At 41.1% G+C, this 22,983-nt stretch overlaps 1 long non-coding RNA gene across 1 annotated transcript; it reads right to left on the bottom strand.

Moving 5' to 3' along the window:
• Nucleotides 1-11,998: 11,998 nt before the first annotated feature.
• Nucleotides 11,999-13,916, bottom strand: LOC147839736 (uncharacterized). Its single transcript, XR_015515004.1, has 4 exons — nucleotides 13,835-13,916; nucleotides 13,106-13,163; nucleotides 12,927-12,990; nucleotides 11,999-12,817 (listed from the first exon to the last, which is right to left on the bottom strand). It is a non-coding gene; the product is annotated as an uncharacterized LOC147839736 (long non-coding RNA).
• Nucleotides 13,917-22,983: the final 9,067 nt, after the last annotated feature.

Here is a 22,983-nt window from a genome sequence, read left to right as displayed (position 1 = left end):
CGACCCCAATGTTTCTTTGGTTGCTGCTGATTGTACCCAGGACCTGTCTTCCTTGTTACTGCTGGTTCCACACAGGTTCAAATGTCTTTGTTGCTAATAGTGCCACCCAGAATCCAGTCTCCTTTACTGCTGAAGGTTCCACCTAGCATCTTTTTTTTTCTTCATGGCCATGTGTTCTGCCTAGGTTTTAGTCTCCTTTTTTTCCATTGGACCTTTTCAGCTCCAAGGTTGTTTCATCACCACTGGCTTCACAGAGCCCCAAGTCTTTCTTGTTGTCACTGGTTACATTCAGTTTCAAGGTTCTTTTGTTACTAGTTGTTTTGTCCAGCTCTAATTCTGCTTAATTGTCACTGGCTCTGTCCAGATTCCAAACCCATTTACCACCACTGGTTCCACCCAGTCTCAAATCTCATTAGCCGCGTTTCCACTATCGCACCTAAAGCGAGCGAGCCAGGGCGAGCCAAGGCCAGTGGGGTTTCCACTGTCACTTCCGGGGCCTAATCGGGCCAAAGCGGGACTTTCTTGGGGCCAGCGGCCGGCCTTTTTCGGCCCGCCGAATACCTTGGGCCAAGGAGGGCCAGCTGGGGCTTCGGGGCGGATTAAGAGGGGAGGCTGGCAGTTTTCTGATCGCACATGAGTACTTGCGCCAAACAAATAAAGAAATAAGTGAAAGAAAACATCTGGCCTTATAGTCTGGGGTCTTTTTGCGTATGATCGCCCTTATGTTTCCCTTTTAAATGTAAGGCTGCTGCATAAAATAATAAAGTAGTTTTAATTTATAGTGACGTTTTTTGCTGCGTCCTCCTTTATGTTTCAATAACGCATAATAATCTTTACACCATATAAAAGACACAGCAGACAATAAAGGTTTTCAAGAGTTTTTGTCAGGTTTAAAATGTTTGTTTGTGCGCGTTTAGATGCCTGTATATGTATGTGTGTGAGACTGGGCAAGAGCGCTCCTTCACAGCTCTGTTGATGCCGCGAGCGGCTTTTTTCTTTCTTTATTTTGGAGATAATACACAAAATAAATACAACAGAAAGACATAAAACTTAACAAATTACGTGCCCACTTTCGTAGACTTTAAACAATATAGTGTCATATCTTGATAAAATAGCCTAAGCTATATTGAAATATAATTTAAAGAATTACAAATATCGGATATATATAAAATCACATTAAATAAATTAACCAATATAAAATAAACAAAAGCTAGCTATAACAATGTAGGTAGCCTATATACAATACATAAATCAAACCGTTTTAAAGCCACTTATAGTCTACAGTAACTTTCATTTTACAAAGACCTGTCTGAAAAAAAAGATTTTCGATATTTTCTAAAAACAATAAACACCAGGTTTGAAATATTTATATAAAGTAAATATTTATGTAAGTAAATATTTTTTAAGTATTTGGATACGATGATATTAATCAACTCGCGCAAACAGAGCATTATTTCGGTGAGTGAAAGCAGAATCTAGCCTATACCTTTTTTTCTGTCACAGTCCTGCGCAGCGCACGCTGCTTTAAACGCATTGGGGGAAAGCCCAAACACAAAATATGTTCTATATCCTCAAACAACTGTTTATGTTTTTATATGATGTGGTTAAATTTATAAATGAAACTTTAAATGAAGAGCTTTAGTGAATAGCTGCCGAGCGAAACAAATATGGCTATATTTTATTAGGCTACTCGCTCTTGTGCTGAAACACTTAACACGACGTCTCAAAACGAGGATGTTATAAAATACATGCCATATCGAGTTATAAAGGAGAATTTCTGTGACTTTATATTATGGATGTGTGCGCTCTCTGTATTGGGTCCTTCCGTTAGTGGCGAGAGCACTCGATGCACAATGCCAACAGTCGGTCAGCGAGTAAACAAATGTGATGAATGGAAATACACAGGTCTGTGCGTATAGACATTTCATGTACTGCTGTACAGTAACGTGTCATTTGTTTGTTTCGGTTGTCTTCATTTTAATGGTTTCGTTTCCTGATGATTCTATGGTGTGCTTTATCTGCCTGTCCTCATTCCCGCTGAAGTGGGCGGGTTGTGTGACGTTTGATTTGGGGACGTTCTGGGGGCGGTGTTTGCGTGATGCGCTGTGAGCTACTAGCCCGACAGTGGAAATGCGACATGATTTTGGCCTCATTTCTCAACCTCTATTGGCCCGGTCCGATTAAAGCCCTGGCTCGCACTGGCCCGATAGTGGAAATGCGGCTATTGGTTCTGTTCAGCTCTAAGTCTGCTTAGTTGTCACTGGTTTCTCCCAGCCTCAAGTTTCCTTCATCACAACAGTTTGCACAGTATCCTTTTAGTGATAGTTTCATCTATCCAAGTCTCCTTTTGTGTCTTTTTTTCCACCCAGCTTCAGGTTACTATTTGTGACCACTGGTTCTGCCCATCCCAGTCTCCTACAGAGTTTTCTTTAGAGTTTTTCTGCCTAGGTCTTCTTTTTTTCACCACTCATTCTGTCCACCCAAGTCTTCTTTAGACTCAGTTCCCCTTCGGGGGGAACTTCAGCACTATAAGTGGATTTGATTTGTAAAATCCACGCATTGGGAGGTTCGGTTCAGAAGCTACTCGTCTGAAAGAGTATTGAACGGGCCAATTAAGAATGAATTGGCAGCGCAAGCCTGCGCAGGTGAGCGGCATAAGCAATCAACTGAGTATATAAGCTCACCTGGCGCCAGCAGACGCTATCCTTTTCGATTCAGAGACTTTCTGATCGAGTCGATGAGGGTTCCTCCTGCTGTGACCAGCGATTCTGAGCGAACGAGAGCATTCTCCCGGTCCAGAGTGTGTACACGCAGTGGCAGACGGTCGAGCTGGGTTTCTCCCTTGCCTGGCGTTCTTTGGGTCCGGTCCTCCAGAGCGGTGCGTATAAAGTTGCAAACTTCACAGAAAGAGCAACACAGTCGTGCAGCACGTCCTTATCAGGACGGCGCTCCGACTGTGCGTTTCTGGATGCGGTGGTTTCCTGTCCTCGGATGATGGGCGCGGGCACTGCGTTACATGTCTGGGGGTCCAGCATGTTAATGCGCTGCTCGCGGGCAGTTCATGTCGTCATTGCGATGCCATGACTGTTGCGCAAGATCGCAGTTAGCCTTTGCAAAAGGGTGAACCACCCCAGTTGTCCCCTGCTCTGCAGCGGGCACTCGGGCAGATCTGAGGGTTTCAGCGAGAGATAATCCGTCGCCCACGGGCCCGCGGACCTCCCGCTCCTCTAAGCGCTCCATCCAAGCTTCGGGCGGGGGAAGCGATCCGTCTAACAGATGGTAGCCCTTACGCCCGATGACACCGGAGACCAGATGTCCACCGCGGCATCGGAGGGTGGGCTTTCATTGTCCGATGATGATCCAGACCCGCTCGCCCCCTTCGGGCTGGTGAGCGCTGTCACTACGGATCCTGAAACGGACATGTTAGCCGTGCTTTCCCGGGCTGCTTCGGCCGTGGGTTGGAGATGGTTTATCCCCCAGCTCCGCGGCCGGACCGACTAGAGGGGCGTTCCCTTCTTCCCGGAGGTGCACAGTAGGCTCACGCGGTCTTGTAAAGCACTTTTTTCTGCTCGTGCTGCGTGTTCCTCCACCCTAACCACTCTTGACGGTGAAACAGCCAGGGGGTATGTGGCGATTCCTCAGGTTGAGTGCGCGATGGCGGTAAATCCGCGCGGCGCCTCTTCTTGGCGGGATCCGCCTCGTCTCCCATCCAAAGCCTGTAAGTTATCTACCTCCCTCGGAGCTAGAGCTTACATAGCTGCGGGCCAGGCTGCTTCCGCCTTGCATGCGATAGCCACCTACTAGCGCTACCAAGCGCAGGCGCTGGCCGAGCTGCACGAGGGTGGGTCCAACCCAGGCTTACGAGCTTCGCACCGCCGCCGACTTAGCTCTTCGGACTACTGAGTCCGCTGCGTGTGCGTTGGGGAGGACGATGTCCACATTAGTGGTCCAGGAGCGCCACCCCTGGCTGATATGCGCAAAGTCGACAAAGTCCGCTTTCTTGACTTCCCCATATCCCCAGCCAGGTTCGGCGACACTGTCTGTGAATTCACCCAGGAATTCAAGGCGGTGAGAGAGCAGTTGGTGGGTGATGTCTTATCGGCGGTCCGTAGCCCGCTCCGCCCGCCGTGCCATTCATACCTGCTCCTCACCGAAGGCGCCCGCCTACGAGAGCTGCTCCGCCCCCGCACACGCCTCAGGCGAAGCGAGCGCGTCGGGCACCTCGGAAGCAGGCAGCCCCCCTGCCCAGAACGCCGCTAAGTCCGGCAACGGACCGCGAAGCGCCCCTGGGACAGGCCATCTGGAGAAGAGGGAACTTGCTCTTTCCCCGCTGGAGGGCGGGGCCCCATTTCCAACGGCACTTTTTACTGCCATGAAAACATTATGAAAGGGCACTTTTCACTTCCCTAGATGTGACAGCCCGAAATCTGCCAGTCTGGGACGCTATGCTTTCTAGCTTGCAGATTCGGTGCGTTTCGCCAGTGGCTCACGAGCGCTGGGAGGACGGTCTCCTTTCTCCCACCCCTCGAGCCTCCCTTCCGGAGCTCGGGTTTGGAGTGAGAGCAAATATCTCACCTCCAGCTTTTCCGTGGGACCCGCGAGCTTCCCGGATCAGCACACCCACTCCGCGCTGCCCCACTGCTGGTACGTCAGCGATTGTAGCGATGAGTCCATTAGCGAGAGCTCTGCCTGCCTGGTTAGCGCGGGCCAGCTCTTCGCGGTGGCTCATACGCACAATCAGACTCGGCTATGCGATTCAGTTCGCGAAACGGCCCCCCAAGTCACGGGTGTGTATTCACCAGGGTCAGCCCCCTGTCCGCCCCTGTCTTGCGAGAGGAGATTGCTGTCCTCCTGGCGAAGGATGCAATCGAGCCGCTCCCTCCAGCCGAGATGGAGAGTGGGTTTTACAGCCCACGCTTCATCGTGCCCAAAAGAGCGGTGGGTCACGGCCAATCCTAGATCTGCGCGTTTTGAACCGCTGCCTGCACAAGCTGCCGTTCAGAATGCTCACGCAGAAGCGCATCCTCCGGTGCGTTCGTCCTCTGGGTTGGTCTGCAGCATTAGACCTGATGGACGCGTATTTCCATGTCTCCACTCTTCCTCGCCACCGACAGTTTCTGCGGTTTGCGTTTGAAGGTCGAGCTTGGCAATACAAAGCCCTCCCCTTCGGGCTCTCTCTGTCTCCGCGGGTCCTCACCAAGCCCGCGGAGGGTGCCTCAGCGCCCCTTCGGCTCGCGGGCATCTGCATACTCAATTTCTTTACGACTGGCTGATTTTTGCCCTCTCTCAGAGCAGTTGATTATGCACAGAGACAAAGTGCTCTGGCACTTCCACCTGTGGGGGTTTCAGGTCAACCGAGAAAAGAGCAAACTCGCCCCCGTGCAGAGAATCTCTTCTCTCGGGCTGGAGCTGGACTCGGTCACCATGGCAGCGCGCCTCTCCGGAGAGCGCGCTCAGCTGATGCTGTACTGTCTGAGAGAGCTCGACAGTAAAATAGTGGTCCCACTGAAACTATTTCAGAGGCTCCTGGGGCATATGGCATCCGCAGCCGCTTCATGCCGTTCGGATTATTCTATATGAGACCACTTCAGCACTGGCTTCACGATCGAGTCCCCAGACGCGCATGGCACGCGCGCGCACACCGAGTCTCTGTTACTGCGCTGTGTCGCCGCGCCCTCAGCCCTTGGAGCGACCCCTCGTTCCTACAGACCTGGGTGTCTCTAGAACAGGCGTCCAGTCTTGTTGTCGTTTCAGCAGACACTTCCAACACGGGCTGGGGGGCTGTGCGTTGCGGGCATGCGGCTGCGGACCTGTGGAAAGGTACCCAGTTGCATTGGCATATCGCCTGGAGCTGTTGGCAGTGTTCCTCGCTCTCCACCGTTTTTTTCCGGTGCTGGAGCGGCAACACGTGCTGGTCAGGACGGACAGTACGGCGGCGGTGGCGTATATCAGCCGTATAGGGGGTATGCGCTCTCGCCGCATGTCTCAGCTCGCCCGCCGTCTGCTCCTCTGGAGTTATCCGCGGCTGAAATCGCTGCACACCATTCATATTAAGGCAAGCTCAACCGTGCAGCCGATGCGCTCTCACGGCAGCCTTGCGTCCTGGAGAATGGAGACTCCACCCCGAGTCTGTTCAGCTGATATGGGCGCGATTCGGGGAAGCCCAGATCGATCTGTTGCTTCCCCCGAGATCGCTCATTGCTAGTTGTTCTTTCCCTGACCGAGTGCTCTCGGCACGGATGCACTGGCTTACAGCTGGCCTCGGTGCACGCGCAAATACGCGTTTCCCCCAGTGAGCCTGCTCGCGCAGTTACTGTGCAAGGTCAGGAAGAGGACGAGGAACAGGTTGCTGGTTGCGCCCCTCTGGCTCAACCGGACCTGGATGTCAGAGCTCTCCCTCGCGATAGCCCTCCCCTGGCAGTCCCTTCGAGAGAGCACCTACTCTCTCAGGGACAGGGCACCACCTGGCACCCTCGCCGATCTTTGAAGAGATTTTAGACGCGAGGAAGACTTAGGTAACCTCCGATTGCGGTGGCTAATACCGTCACTCGGGCTAGAGCCCCCTCCCCGAGCGCGCCTATGCCCTGACGTGGAGTCTATTCACTGAATGGTGTGTCTCTCGCTGAGAAGACCCCCGTAATTTGCCAGATCAGCGTTGTGCTTTCTTTACGCCGAGAGAAGCTGGAGAGCAGGCTGTCGCCATCCACACTCAAGGTTACGTGGCTGCCATCTCCGCTCTCATAACGCGGTGGCTGGCAGCACCGTGGGAACGCATAACCTCATCATCCGGTTCCTCAGGGGCGCTAAGCGAATTAATCCATCCCGCCCCCTCTCATGCCCTCTTAGGATCTCGCCCTCGCTACACAAGCCGCGTCAGATCCCTTCGATCCTCGACTCAGTATCTTTCTGTCCCTGAAGACAGCTCTGCTGGTCGCGTTGATATCGATTAGAGGGTCGGGGACCCGGAGGCATTTTTCGGTCAGTGACTCGTGCCTGTAATTGGGCTGGCTTCTCTCACGTCCTGAGACCCCGCCCGCGATATGTGCCCAAGGTTCCTACCACTCTGTTTTAATACGAGGTAGTGAGCCTGCAAGCGCTGCCCTCGGAGGAGGCAGACCCAGCCCTTCTTTATTGTCCAGTTCGCGTTTTGCGTATTATCCGGACCGCACTCAGAGTTTAGATCATCTGAGCAGCTCTTCGTCTGTTATAACGGTCGGCAGCAGGGAAGTGCCGTACCGAAATAAGTTCCCACTAGATTGTGGATGCCTTTCTTTCACTATCAGAGCCGAGATGAGCCGCGTCCCCCGAGAGCGCGTGCGCACTCCACTCGGAGCTTCGCATCCTCTCGAGCGCGCGCACGCGGCGCCCCTCTAACAGACTTCTGTAGAGCTGCGGGCTGGGTGACACCCAACACATTTGCAAGGTTTTACAATCTGCGAGTGGAGCCGGTTTCCTCAAGGGTATTAGGTAACCCTTGGTGATTGAGGAAACAATTCGGTAGGGTGTTGAAACACGCTTGCTGCGCCATTTTCCCTAACACGGAGATACGTGCGCCTTTTTATCTGTCAGTAAAGTTCCCCGTCAGGTGAGCCCTGCAGATTCCTCCGTGGCCCCCAGCACTGACTCAGCGGAGGAGTCACTTGCTGGCCCACTACGTTGTAGGTCTGCCCGCTGGTCAGCCCGCGTTTTGGGTAAAGGTGCCTGCTATGCGTGATCCCCACTAGGCGATCCCATATGCTTATTCCGCCACGGTTAAGTCCCCCCCCTGGGCGGACCCGTGTCTTCCCTCCCCGCTAACCACTCTTTTGCTATGCGTACTCCCCCTTTTTAGGGCTAGTCCATATGTAAATTCTGCCATCTATCCCCCCTCGGGTAACGGATGGCCTCCGCAGCGTCCTCCCTATCGGGATTGCACGCTTCCCAACGTACTGTCGTATTTCCTAGAATTATCTAGATGCTCACGACTTCCCAAAAAATATATCTAAATCCGTGAAACTTCTGTTGAAGTAGGATAAATTAGGGCCAGGGACACGTTGGAGGACCGCGCCCCCCATGATGCGGGTGCGTCACGCTTGCTTGACTATCTCCTCATCGGGGGTGTTGGTAAGGTGCAGTCATTATGGCGCTTTCAATGGGCTCCCAATGCGTGGATTTTACAAATCAAATCCACTTATAGTGCTGAAGTTCCCCCCGAAGGGGAACGTTCGAGGTTACTAAAGTAACCCTTCGTTCCCCGAGGAGGGGAACGGAAGCACTATACTCCGTCGCCATAATGACTGTCCCTTAGCTGTTGAAAGTCTCTTCAGCTTAAAAAGGATAGCGTCTGCTGGCGCCAGGTGAGCTTATATACTCAGTTGATTGCTTATGCCGCTCACCTGCGCAGGCTTGCGCTGCCAATTCATTCTTAATTGGCCCGTTCAATACTCTTTCAGACGAGTAGCTTCTGAACCGAACCTCCCAATGCGTGGATTTTACAAATCAAATCCACTTATAGTGCTTCCGTTCCCCTCCTCGGGGAACGAAGGGTTACTTTAGTAACCTCGAACGTTCTTCCACCCAACTTCAAGTTTGCTTTTCTCACCACTCATTCTGCCTATCCAAGTCTTCTTCAAACTAAGTGGCTCCTCTCAACTTCAAATTACCTTTGTCGGTGCTGGTTCTGTTCAACTCCAAGTCTTGTTTACGACTGCTGGTTATGCTAATCTCTTATTATTTATTATCTGTGGTGATTCCCTGCAGCCCCAAGTATTCTTTAGCATCACTAGTTCCTCCAAGTTTCATTTATGGTCATGGGTTCCACCCAGCTCCCAGTCTTCTTCCCCCACAAGTTCAAAGACATGGTGTAGGTGAATTGGGTAGGCTAAAATTGTCCGTAGTTTGTGTCAATGAGTGTATTGATGTTTCTCAGTGATGGGTTGCAGCTGGAAGGGCATCCATTGTGTAAAATATTTGCTGGACAAAGTTGGCAGTTCATTTCGCTGTGGCAACCCTAGAACAATAAAGGGACTAAGCCGAAAAGAAAATGAATAAGTTCCACTGGACTCCAATAAATTGGCTTTATTTTATATGGACCCTGTCCCTTGCTGTTCTGGCTCAGACTTCCAGTTCTACAGCTGTTTATTCTTCTCTGGCTCCACCTTGGTTCCCACTTCCACTGGTTTGACAGGCCTGCTGAGCCATTGTCTCAACCTACGCTTCTTCTCCCGGTTCTGTCTCAGTCTTCACCTCAGTTTCAATCCCTTTGGTTCTGCCAAGCCTCTCTTTCAAGTTTTGGCAGGTGGCTTCTCTTTCCATCTGGGGGAGGTAATGTCAGGTTTACATTGTTTTTTAAACATTTATGATGCTTTTATGTGTTCATGTTTTGCTCAAAGTTTTCTTCTGTTTAGTTCCTGTCTACTTATTTGTTCAAGTTATGGATCATACCCTTAAGTCTCCATGCAAGCATATTAGTTACACATGTGATTCACTTGGTTTTCTTGTTTGTTCTTTTTCTACTGTACATACAGTACAGTAAAGATCTTTGTTTTATCCACGAAATAACAAATGAGTTAAAGGCATACAAAGCTGGAATCAGACCCAGGTGACCTCTTGTTATAGATATTAGGAAAAATAAAGCCTGTGTTGACAGATACAGGGTTGGCATAAAATTATATATTGGAATTTGAGCTCTGTATCTGACATGAATTATATACCTCTCAAGTCTCACCACATCAGCATGGAGGAAGTGAGATATCTGTGTTGTTTTATAGCCCTGATGTCGTGGCTTTGTGATTAGTATTATCTTTTCAAAGGCTTTGTGAGGTGTTGAATGATTGTTATGGCAAGAAAAAGAAAAACAACGTTTAAACATGTTGCAGAAATATAAAAAGATCTCTCTGTTTCTATAAAGCCCTTTTCAGTTGATGCTAACTTTTATTTGTAATGTATTCAAGATGTTAAAAAACCTTCAGACCACACAATGTGTTAATAAAAACAATCTCCATTGAGTATACGAGGGAAACACCTCTTCAAACAGTATCTATAAAATGTTTCTTCATCATGCTGTTAATATCCAGTGACATGTCGAGACAATGATCAGGTGCACAGTGTTTCTCATTCTTGCTTAAGTTATTTTGTATGTTCATGCTGAGCTAAAAATTAGGTATTTACAATATTTATTCATCTGTTTGTTCATTCAGGATCTCTAAGTTTGTAAATGTAAAATAAGGAGACCATTTTCTTGAATCTGTTCGAAAGTAACAACATCTAAACCCATATTAAATAAATTAAAAGTTGAAATACTTAAAAAAATGATTTTGACGGATCTGAATGTCGGTCAAGCAAATAACAGTTTGAAAAAAATTCGAATTTAAATCTTATCAAAGCCTAACCTATAGTCACATGATAATATAATGTAATATACATTGCTTGACATTAACTTTTTTGATCACCAGCCACTGTGGCTAGTAGATTTCCAACATTACTAGCCACTAACCATTTTCACTAGCCACAATTTTGTTGAGGGAAAAGATATTTTATAAACATGAATATGACTTTGACATGCTAAAATTACGTGATTTAGATTTTGTGCTATGTCCACATACCTCAAGAATTTCACTTTTTTTGTTTATGAACTTGCTCAATGAGCATGAACAAATGGGTTGTGGTTTCATGGTGTTGCATTGCAATTTATTTTTATTTGACAGGACTTTTCAGGGCTCAAAATGAAGGATTTACCAAATTTATCTTTGACCACATCAAAAATAAAAAAATAAAAAAATATTTTATTTTTACTATTTCTTGTGCACAAATGTTAAATAACATGTCAAAACATACAAAATATAGATGTATATGCTCTTTTTATTTAACAAAACCTTTCATAAAAAAAAAACAATTACATTTGAAAAAAATAATTATTGCCATGTATCTAAAACTGTGCACAGTAGCCTCTGTCCAGGCTAAAGGTCTCTCAGATCACCAGTTAACTACACATACATGGGTAGTTAATCTCCTATTAAGGCAATGTTGTTGTAAAAATGATAATTAAACCATATTAACAAAAATAACCTTAAGCAAAAAAAAAAAAAACAGGTGAAAAACATACCATGTGTAATAATGGAAGGATGATCAGGTGCACATGGGTAACGTTAGGCCCTGTTCTGTTAAAAGAAGTTCAAACAAAACCGGCAATTGCTACTGCTTACAAAGACTTGTTTTAAAAAAACCCGGAGCTTTTGAAAGAAGCAAGATTGTGGCTGCACAAGTATCACTTTTTATCCAGTCTATTTTGAAGAGAACTGATCGCAGCAGTTGCATCTCCAGGCATGCTTCGCAGTTTCTTCGCGCCAGGAAACGGGAGCGCGCATGCATTTTAAACAGCCGCGCATCAAATTACCTGTGTGCGCGAGTGATCATCCTCTCATTCAGTATTCACCTGCTTTCTTTTGCTTGTGCGAACGCTATTTTTGTCTGTCGTGCTGCTTCTCAATTCTAAGATGACATTTGCATGAATATTGAGCCATCTTTATTGTTGAACCCTGCTTTTAAGAAAACTATCATTTAAAATAATCTTCAACCAGCCAATGTGGCTAGTGGAGTTGTCTATCTAACCCGCCACAGCTCAAATCTACCCGCATTTGGCTGGTTGGCGGGTGTAATGTAAAGCCCTGGTAATATAATATAATATAATATAATATAATATAATATAATAAAATATAATACAATATAATATATACTTCGGTGGTTCATTCTGCTGTGGCGACCCCAGATTCACTCAAAAAAACTATATGTTGGCGTTAATTAACTTTTTTTTGTCCACTGGTTCCACGTAACCGAGTTAAGTTACCTTTAAGAAAGAATATTAATTTTAGTGAACTTAAGTTAGTTACATAAAGGTAATATAATGTTGTTTAGTTCAATCAACATAACATTTATAATTTAGCTTTAATCAATGTAGTTATTTAAATTCAATTATTCTAAAATTGATATTGTTATGTTTAACCAAATAAAAAAAAAACAGTTTCCGTTTCATTGAGTTTATTCAATAGCATTTTTACAGTTTTACACATTTTCCAGCAATAAAATGATTATCAAAATCCAAATACTGTCTTTATCTGTATCTTCACTTATTACAATAAGTTAAAATATTAATACTATTAAAATAATAGTTATACAAGTATGAAGTAAATTGAAAACAATAAATGATTTTAAAAATATGCTTACAAAAACATCATAAAATACACTTTTCAAAATAATACTTTTCATGTATTACAAAAACATTCAAAACTAATATTCTGCCTTCAAATGATTTATCAAAAATATACTTAGAAAAATTAAGTCGTCTTTTGTAAACTATACTGTACCTTCTTTACACTGAAAAAGCAGATAACACTTCAGTTGTTCAAAGAAAGATTAACATTTTAAAGCAAAGTAACACGATCAGCACTACACCATAAATTAGACCAACCATCACAGAACATGCAATAGCTACACACATTCATCTCTCTGACACTTGCACCATTTATGCACATTTGCACCAGACACTTTCTTACAACCACTCCCTATATCTAAAAAACAAAAAACAAAACATTGTGCATGAAGTCTGCTTCACATAGGTGCGTGGGCTTGACAAACCACATGTAGAAGCATTCTTAATTCTTAAAATTTTTTGTATAATTAGCACATCTTGGGTGTATCGCCTCTTCTTGTTGATTTGCTGAATGTCTCCTCAATTGTAAGTCACTTTAGACAAAAGAGTCTGCTAAATGTTAATGTAACTACTGTAGATTCATAAGGTGGTGTTGCACATCAAGGTTTGCGCTTCATTATGCCCCGCATCCTAAAAAAGTCAGGTAAAAAAATAAAACATTTACCAACAGATCAAAGGAGAAAGGAGGAATTGGTTTAAGAGGAAAATAAAAAATGTTTAAAAAAATAAAATAGCTTACCATGTACTCCCTCACTTAGGGGCTTTGAGGATGCATTCACAACTTTTTTTCCACTGGTGATGTTCTAAATGACATGAAATGACAATTAGTAATTTACTAAATAATTAGTAGTTAAAATTACTAGTAATTTTTACTGTACATCATTTTAATGTGTGTATGGGCATCTAAAGGCATAGTACCTGGATGATCCACAGTCTCCTCAGCCAGATCTGGGACTTTAGAGGTTGAGCTGTAAACCTGTGAGGGAGAAAATAGATGTGAGTGAGCAAAGATTTAAAATAATAAAATATAATAATATAAATAGCAAACTACTAAACTTAAAAATTTAAACATGTTAGATGACCAAACAAATAAGCTTACATTACATATGTCATCATGCTAGATGTCATCCTATTTAAGTGTCACATATGCTTGTCAAGATTTTTTTTTTTAAGTTAACAGGCTTGAATACAATTAAATAATAAATAACAATGTGCCAACACCACATTTTAATTAATATTATGTAAGTTATCAAAACTGGCATTCAAACTCGACAAACTGCTTGACACTCATTTAAAATAAAGACTATCAAATAAAAAAAAATCAAATCACTTTTATTGTCACATTATCAGCAGCACGTTTGCTATGATGAGTGAAAAGCTTAGACTATTCTAACATGACTATTCCTTACTACCGTTTGTAATTTTATTTTGGGGGAGTTAATATATACCAAGTATAAAATTTCAAAGGAATGCAAAACAAACTATACATTTATCTGTCTATAGAGTGGAAAAGACACAGGGAACATGGCAATTTCAAAGCAATACTATACACAAACACAACATAGTATTACAAGAGAGTAGATTTATGATTCATGTTGTCACAGCCTCAGTATAAATACATAAAAAGTTTAAAAAAAAAAATCTCACCTGTGTGTCCACATTGGGGAAAGCTTTGTGCACGTTCTCAATTTGTACTGTAATCTTCATCTTTTGATTCCCATAATATGGCGCCGCGCTGAGAGTGATCGTTGTGGTTTGAATCTTCTTACTTCCTGTGTTTTTTTGAAATTGCGCATGTGCAGATATTACTCCACCTATTGACCAAAATGCAGTACTGCAGAAGCAACACAACTCCCTTGCATTCATGTTACATAAGCAAGCTGTTTAAATGTGAAAACTTACTTTTTCAAATTTTTTCCAACACAACACTTTTATGTTTAATGCACAAACATAAGCGAATTGTTTAATTTAAACATAGGTACATTCTTTGGACCAACTAAAGCCATAATTCATTTTTTTGAGTGTTAATAAAGGGACTAAGCTGATAAGAAAATTAATATTATACTAAAATATCTTTAAATATCTTTTTTCAATAGGGGTCTGTAGAACTGTTGTTACCTTCACTCTCTCACACACACACACACACACACACACACACACACACACGCGCGCGCACACACACACACACACACACACACACATAATCACACATAATCGATCTCTGACTGCCTCTGAGATAATCTTTGTCTTGGGTCATTCAATATAGTCTGATCTATTACCTATCAAAGGCCATCCAGTCGTTCGTACAGAGGCTGTATTAAATACAAACCCAAACCTCATTGATCTCCTCTCACGAGGCCCATGAAAACAATGAGCGTGAGGAGTAATGTTTCACAGGGGAAATGTTTGGAGTAGATATCTCTGAAAAGGTGGCAGTGTAACCTTTAAATAAAAACATGGTTCAGATAAGAAAAAAAAAAAAAAAAAAAACTTTGGCCTTTTAAAGAATACAGTGTATTGTCTTCTGTCTATCAGATGGCTCTGTATAGATATTATTGTTCTCTGGTCTTTAGATTATATGTATATGGATGCTCCTGAGTATGTTGAAGCTTGTTTTTTTTGCCATAGAATGAAATAATAATGATATTATCAGTAACAGAAATACTTAAATGAATGAATGAATGAATTAATTAATTAATGAAAAAATGAATGAATTATTTTTTTTTTACTTTTTAATCACTCAATACAGGGGAAAAAATATGTAATGTAATGTACTTATATAACTCATTTATTGTGTATGGCCATACACCCACAACACTTCACAATCATAAGAAAGGGAGTTTCTCCACACCACCACCAGTGTGCAGCATCCACTTGGATGATGCAACGCAGCCACAGGACAACAGCGTCAGTGCGCTCACCTTACACCAGCTATGGGAGGAGTGGAGAGACAGTGATAGAGCCAATTCAGTGGATGGGGACAATCGGGAGGCCATGATGGGTAAGGGCCAATGGAGGGAATTTTGCCAGGACACCGAGGTTACACCCTTACTCTTTACGAGAAATGCCATGAGATTATTAATGACCACAGAGAGTCAGTATCTCGGTTTAACCCCTCATCTGAAAGATTACGCTCACTGAAAGTATACCCTCCTCTTCACTTTACTGGGGCATTGGGACTAACACAGACTGCAGGTTGAGCGCCCCCTGCTGCTCTAACTAACACCACTTTTTAAACAGCAATCTAGTTTCCCTATGTTGTCTCCCATTAAGGTACTAACCGGGCTCAGCTCTGCTTAGTTTCGGTGAGTAACCGGTCTTGAGCTACAGGGTGACAAGTACCATTTTGACTCACAGTTGTGATGGAAAATGTCCTTTATTACCTTTTATCACCATTTTTTATTAATTCATCCTGTGGTGAAAACAGGCATTCATAAGGATAGGATCGAGGATAAAATTACATAAATGAAAATAATATTGCTGGCATATGGAGATTACCAGGGATGGGCAGTATTTATGATACAAGTACTTCAAATACATATTTAACAGTAAATAAAAAATTGTATTTTCATTTATTTTTGATGGTGTTTATGAAAATGGCTTAATCTTTTGTATCAAAATACTTCAGTGTCATGTATTTTTGTATTTTTAAAATACTGTAAAATACTTTGTAAGAAATCTACATGATGACATCATAAAAATGTGGCCTTTAATAATAGTGTTTTCTCAGTTATTTGCCAAGAATAGACCAGAAAATTGATTCATATTGAAGAGTTGATTAATGCTTGGAGTATGGATGGAAATTATGCAACACTTATAAAGACAATAACAGACAATAGCAGGTGTTGATTCAGGAGCAAATCAAAATAAGACGGGAAAATAAGACAAACAGCTTCATATTGTGTATTGAAAAGTGCAATTGCAAAAAAAAAAAAAAAAAAAACATGATTTTTTTAGAAATGACCAAAACGGGATATTTTATTAGATTTTAGAAATCGTGACTTTAAATTTTAAACAACTAAATTTATTTAGCAAATTATGAAAACAAAAATGTTATATAACCTTTTTGTGTATTACCATTTTAAAATATAAGACTGTTACCAGATGGTGGCTATTTTTTACAATAGATAGAGCTAGAGAAATATAGAGCATATCCCAACTCAGTATATGCAATGAATGGTTTTTACAGTAATTAAAGAGATCATCTTCAGGACAGGACTTCTCACAGGACAGTACAAAATCTATACTAAAATCAGAGAAACGAGTTACATTGTGATGAATACCTCCTCATGTACAGTGGGTGAATATGTTATAGATATTATTATATAATTTTATTATAATTATTTATTTTTATTTGATTTGTTTTGCTTTGTTTTATTTATTTAATCAAATTATATTTATGTAATTGGTTTAGTTTGCTTTGTTTAATTTTCATTCATTCATTTTCTTGTCGGCTTAGTCCCTTTATTAATCCGGGGATCCAGTTTTTACGCAGCGGATGCCCTTCCAGCCGCAACCCATCTCTGGGAAACATCCACAAACACACACTCATACACTACGGACAATTTAGCCTACCCAATTCACCTGTACCGCATGTCTTTGGACTGTGGGGGAAACCGGAGCACCCAGAGGAAACCCACGTGAATGCATGGAGAACATGCAAACTCCACACAGAAACAACTGAGCCGAGGATCGAACCAGCGACCCAGCGACCTTCTTGCTGTGAGGCGAACATGCTACCCACTGCGCCACTGCGTCACCTTGTTTTATTTTATTTTTGTTTATTTATTTATTTTTTGGTTTTGCTAATTTGCATTTATTTGATCGCAATTGATGGCCTGATGATGGAAGGTTTGCGAAGAAATGTTATGTTCCTTTGTAAAAGTATTTTGTTTTATTTTCAAAATACAGTATTTTATTTTGACCTACTTTTGGCTGCTGTATTTTGTAGTTTATATTTTGATACTTGTAAAACTGAGGTATTTGGTATTTTATTTTAAAATACATTTCAATGTATTTTTGCCCCTCCCTGGAGATTGCTTTAACTACTACTACTACTGCTACTACTACTACTACTACTACTAATAATAATAATATTAATAATGAAACAATTTTATTTCATATTAATATAAATTGTTACATTAATATTGATTTTAAATGAAGAAATCATTTATGTAATATACTCAACATTTTCCAAACAAACAAAAAACATTACTGTTAAAATCAATCAATCAATCAATCAATCAATCAGTCAATCAATCAACCAATCAATCAATCAATCAATCCATTCATAAAATTAACTGAAATAATAAATTAAGAATGAAAAAATAATTTAGATGTAAATAAAAGTTATAAGAAGTACACAAATTATATAATGAATAAAATATTTGTACAATAATTTATCTGTTATAAAATGAATCAAAATATTGCTTGTCTGTAAGAAAAAAAAATTAAATCCCAACTAGCAAAGTGACTGATTTCCCTTAACACTTTATTTGATGCCTCCTTCTACATTTGAGATGTTTTCTTCCAAATCGTTACGTCAGAGCATCTCTTGAATATAAAATAGAGTCTGCATTTGCAATAAAGCTCAGACCTCCACAGTACAACCGAGAGCTTCTAACTCGTCTTTGTCTGCCGCGCAGCTTACAGTGGAGATAAATGTGCGGCCGGTCGACTGTTAACACAGCAGGCAGGTAGACTTTCCTTTGAGTTACTGCTTTCAGCCAACGCACTTCCACAGCACTATGAAAGTTGATGATGCCGAGCAATTTCAGCTCTAACAGAGTTGCTGGGGAAATGCTGCCAACAGAAAGGCAATACATTTAGCAGCGCACATTACAGGTGCATTTTCATTTGAGAGGCAATTACTCTCTGCCATAAAATAGCTTTCTCACAAAGACAGCTCCGCCACTGGAGGCCCAGTGATTTGTTGTGGCAGGCTACTTGGCAGGAAGTACAGAACTGATGCTGGTTTTCCGAAACCATTGTTTGAAATGAGGTAAATTTGTAAGCAAATAACTCCACCCTGTCTCATTTGTCCCATCTGAACAGGGATTCGGTCACGTGTGCTGCTCTTACAATTCAAACATGTTACTGCAGGCATGGAATGTGCTGCTAAAATAAATACAGTTGACATCAAACTCTACACAATCCAACCAATTATTGTTGGTTAATTACTGCTGTTCAATGGAGAACATGATACGAGTTTCAGTAACTGTTTATTTTGAAGGTCCCTATTGCACAATTTGTGACCAAATGTTGCATTGGATCTACATGCCAATTACTTCTCATTTGCGTATTTGCAGACAGCTCAATATCTGCTTATTCTGCTCCTTTAACAGACATTTAATTGACTATAAAAAACTTTGCAAGTACATGTCAACTTACACTAACCCTAACCCTAACTCCAACCTAACAGTCTACTTATAATCTATTCAGAATTAGTTGGCATGTAAATGCAATGTAACTTAAGTTCAACAAAATGTGTTAAAGGGACCATAAAAATAAAACTATATCCCTAGTCTCTATAAGCATGTTTCTTTTGGTTAAGCAAATATACTCATAATGGTGTTTTCCCCTACAAGTTTGGCAGTTATTTATGTTTCAGTGATTTAGAAATAAACTTTTTGAAATTGTTCAACCAAGTATACACATATTAGTATGCAAAGCTTTAAACCAAATATGGGGAATGGGATGTCAGGGGAAAGATGCAAGTACAAGATTTTGCATCATTTTGAAAATATTATATTATATTGAACATATACATTTTGAACAGATATTGAGCTTCAAAGTTTTTGCTTTTCATAGCAAGAAGAATGTGTGTAACATTTTTTTTATATAAAAAGTCTTACAATGTAAATAACTTATTAAAAAAAAACATTCCATAATGTAAATAAGATGTCATTTAATAAGAATATTTCAGTAACTCAATTTTGACAAAAATGTTAGATTGAACCTTATAATTGTAAGGTGATTACATAATAATAATTTTCTTTCATATTGATAAAAAATTGTTACATTAATATGGATTATATATAGATAAAGCCTTGATGTAAAATACTCAACAATTTCCAAAATTAAAAAAACATTATTGTTAAAACATAAATTCAATCAATCAATCAATCAACCTATTCACAAATTTAACAGAAATAATTAAGAATAAATAAAAATGAATAAATACAATGTTATAAATAATAAATAAAATATTTGTAAAATAATTTAAATCAATCACAATGTTGCTTGTCTGTAAGAAAAAGATTTAAATCCTAACAAGCAAAATGACTGATTTCTCTTAACACTTTATTTGATGCCTCATACTACCTTTGAGAAGTTTTCCTCCAAACCGCAACATCAGAGCATCTCTTGAATATAGAGTCTGCATTTGAAATAAAGCTCAGACAGAAAAAGAAAAAAAAAGTGTAAAATAATAAATATATTCAGGATGTTTAAAGTATATAATAATAATTTTATTTCATATTGATATAAATTGTTACATAAATATTATAATGGATAAAACTTTGATGTAAAATACATTTTCCAAACAAACAAAAATATTGTTAAAACATAAAATCAATCAATCAATTCATAAAATTATTTGAAATAAATAATTAATAGATTCTATTAAAAAAACTTTTCAAAAATATTTTCAAATGTAATGGTAATGATTACACGCTCACGGTTGAAAACCAGTTGTCATCAAACAGGATCAATTTTCATTCATTCATTCATTCATTTTCTTTTCGGCTTAGTCTCTTTATTAATCAGGGGTCACCACAGTGGAATGAACCGCCAACTTATCTAGCATATGTTTTAACTGGAGCACCCGGAGGAAACCAACGTGAACACGGGGAGAACATGCAAACTCCACACAGAAATGCCAACTGACTTAGCCAAGGCTCGAATCAGCAACCTTCTTGCTGTGAGCCAACAGTGCTACCCACTGTGCCACTGCACCAACTCAGGACCAATTTGTATAATAATAAAAATAGTAAATCTAAATGCTTCACTGTGAACTTTCATATATTTATTTTATTAAACTGGAATCTGCAAAATGTGACTAGTGACCTTTGTGATATTAATTTTATTTCCAACATCAGCCCTATGCATTATATCATCCACATGGCCCAAAGAGCTCATAGTTAGTGCTGTGTCTTACAGCACTTCTCATTTTTACTTTTGCGAAAGCAATGCTTTCTTGCTAAAGGCTAAACTACCATTTTCAACAGGCCAAGTAGAGTTTTTGCTGACAGCGAGATCATATTTTCTGCATACCATACTGGTTTAAAGTATTCCACACTTGAAAAATCTTCATTTAATCCCCAACAGTGCGCATCTGATAGGACCGATCTGGAATATGCCAAAAGCCAGCATATCTATATTGCTATCTGTAGGCAACCAGTTGAGCGTAAACCAATCTTGCACATGGCCCTTGTGATTGAAATCTGTATTTTCTATTACCTCTCTGTAAACAGATGGCAGATAAGAAATGCCAGCAGCTTTGAAAATGCCGCCTCCCTGGTTTCTTCAAGTAAGGTGAAGTAGGGAATGGGGTTCTCCGTGGTGGGACGGGACTGATTACCCCCAATCTGTCTCAGAGCTGCAGAGCTTCCCAATGGACTGCCTTGACAGCTCGGCTCAGAGGCCAAAATGAACATTTTTCACTGAGCAAATTGCCAGCTTGGTGCAATACAGTCTAGCGTTAAGTGACAGATGATGTGTTTCCACAGTTCTTTCTGAAAGTTAATTGAAATGAAAGCCATACCGCAAACCTTCAACCTTGAAGCATGCTTTTTAATAGTGAGGCTTGTGCACATAAGACACAGATTCTAATTACAGTATACAAAACAGAAAAAACAAATCACAATAACATACTCCTCATGCACTCAATTTCCATACATTGTTTGAGCATTTCTCATACTCAAAGAGTTTTATTAATTCTCTACATGGTTACTTCTGATTATGCCGTACCTTAGGACACCCAGGACATGTCATACGCGAGGTAGACATTTCATAAATCATTTAATTAGGATTCCATTAGTGAATTAATCTGCCAGCTGCATACCGTGATAAGACAGTTCACTAGAGGGTGTCCGGAAAATTTGCTCATGTCTGTCTGTATCTAAAATGGCTTGTCTGTCACAGCGCTGTGAGGTTTGGAAGGCTGATTGTGAAAATGACTTGCCTTATGAATGTTCACCTTACGCCGCAGTGACAGCGGGCAGATTGCTCTCTGTTGTGTGCTGCCAAAGCTGTGCGACTAAAACGCACGTCACGGTACTCCTATCTGGAGGAATTGGAAAGGCATGAAATCAAGGTCGGGTAACATCAAGTTGTTTATTTACCTGCAAATTCTTCAATTCAGCTCTATGTGGAGGGGTGAAAAGGAGATTTAGGAATCATTTTCGATTTGTTCTGAGCTTGACAGTTTAGCAAGAGCGATAAAGCTTGTATTAAACGTGCCAGCGATGTGAATTCCATTCCATTTCAATACATTGTTGACTTCTGGAAAAGACAGAATATATTGCAAGCCAAAGAGTATCTCTAAAATGCAGCCTTTTAGACTGCCAATGATGGGATGGTAATAAATTTGTTGAACTGAGTTCATATCCTGTCTTGTCTTTCATTTTAAAGGCAAAGATGAATTGCTACTATATGTTTGCACATCATTATGGTTGAAATGTTGTAGCGTGGAGCCAGAACACAGACCAGCACTTACATTCAACTCTGACTGAATTCAAACTCCATTCAGTCTGTGTAGCTGCTCCAGCCCATTCCAATTGGGATCAGCAATTCCAGCGTAGGAGAAAGTGCTCTAAAGTTCTACTTTTCGATATTAAAGGAGTGGTCCAGAGTAGAGCTGTGCAATTAATCGAAAATCCGATTTCGATTTTGTCTTCTAACGATTATGAAAATCATTAATCGAGATAAACGATTATTGCATCATATACCACCCCCTTTCCAGTTGCACACATTTGTTGCTGTGCAAAGCTCAGTTTCACATGAAAATAATTAAAAGCGTGTACTGTAATGTAACTTTTGCACCACGGGATGCGCATCGTTCATTGATGTACATTCAAATCGTTTTAAAAAGCATGAATGAGACTGCAGGCCAGCATTCGGTCTCATTCACACACTGTGTACTCAGAGACGAGCAGGTTACATACATCTAAAGTCAACTTAATGTGAGAGCTTTAATGGTCAAATAGGTGTCAAAATGCGATGTTTTGTGATTATTCATATTAACCCTCATTTATGTAATAAACAAACGAGTTGAGAACCAAAAGACATGTGAAAGGGAAACTAATAAAGTGACAGCGCGCAATTTTCCTGCTGCCGCCTGTTTTTATCATTAATCAAACAACAAAAGGAGAAAATCCCTCACTGCTCTTGACTAAAGGACTTTTGTAGCTAAAGTTTTATTCTTACAGGGAAGATGCCTAAAGCACAGTTTGTTTCATATTTTATTCTATTGAATTTATTTCCCTTTCCTTATTTACAGGGAGGAAAATACCTGCATTTGCAATAACATTTCACAGGAACGCTAATAATTTTGACTTCAACTGATAATCGTTTAGAATAATCGTGATTACAATTATGACCAAAATAATCGTGATTAGGATTTTTCCCATAATCGAGCAGCCCTAGTCGAGAGTGTATTTTTAAGGCTTGGTTGTGATGCAAAGCAATGTGTGCTCATGTTTTATTTGTAGAAAAACCTTTTTTTTTTATAAATCTTGAATACATATTGCTACTCAGCTAACATGAAAACGACTAGTTCCTAAGAAAGCCCTCCC

Source organism: Danio rerio, chromosome 18, assembly GCF_052040795.2.
Source record: "Danio rerio strain M-AB ecotype USA chromosome 18, GRCz13ab, whole genome shotgun sequence".
NCBI classification, from domain to species: Eukaryota; Metazoa; Chordata; class Actinopteri; order Cypriniformes; family Danionidae; genus Danio; species Danio rerio.
Note: the sequence above shows the minus strand (reverse complement) of the source record. Positions and strands in the feature narration are given on the sequence as shown.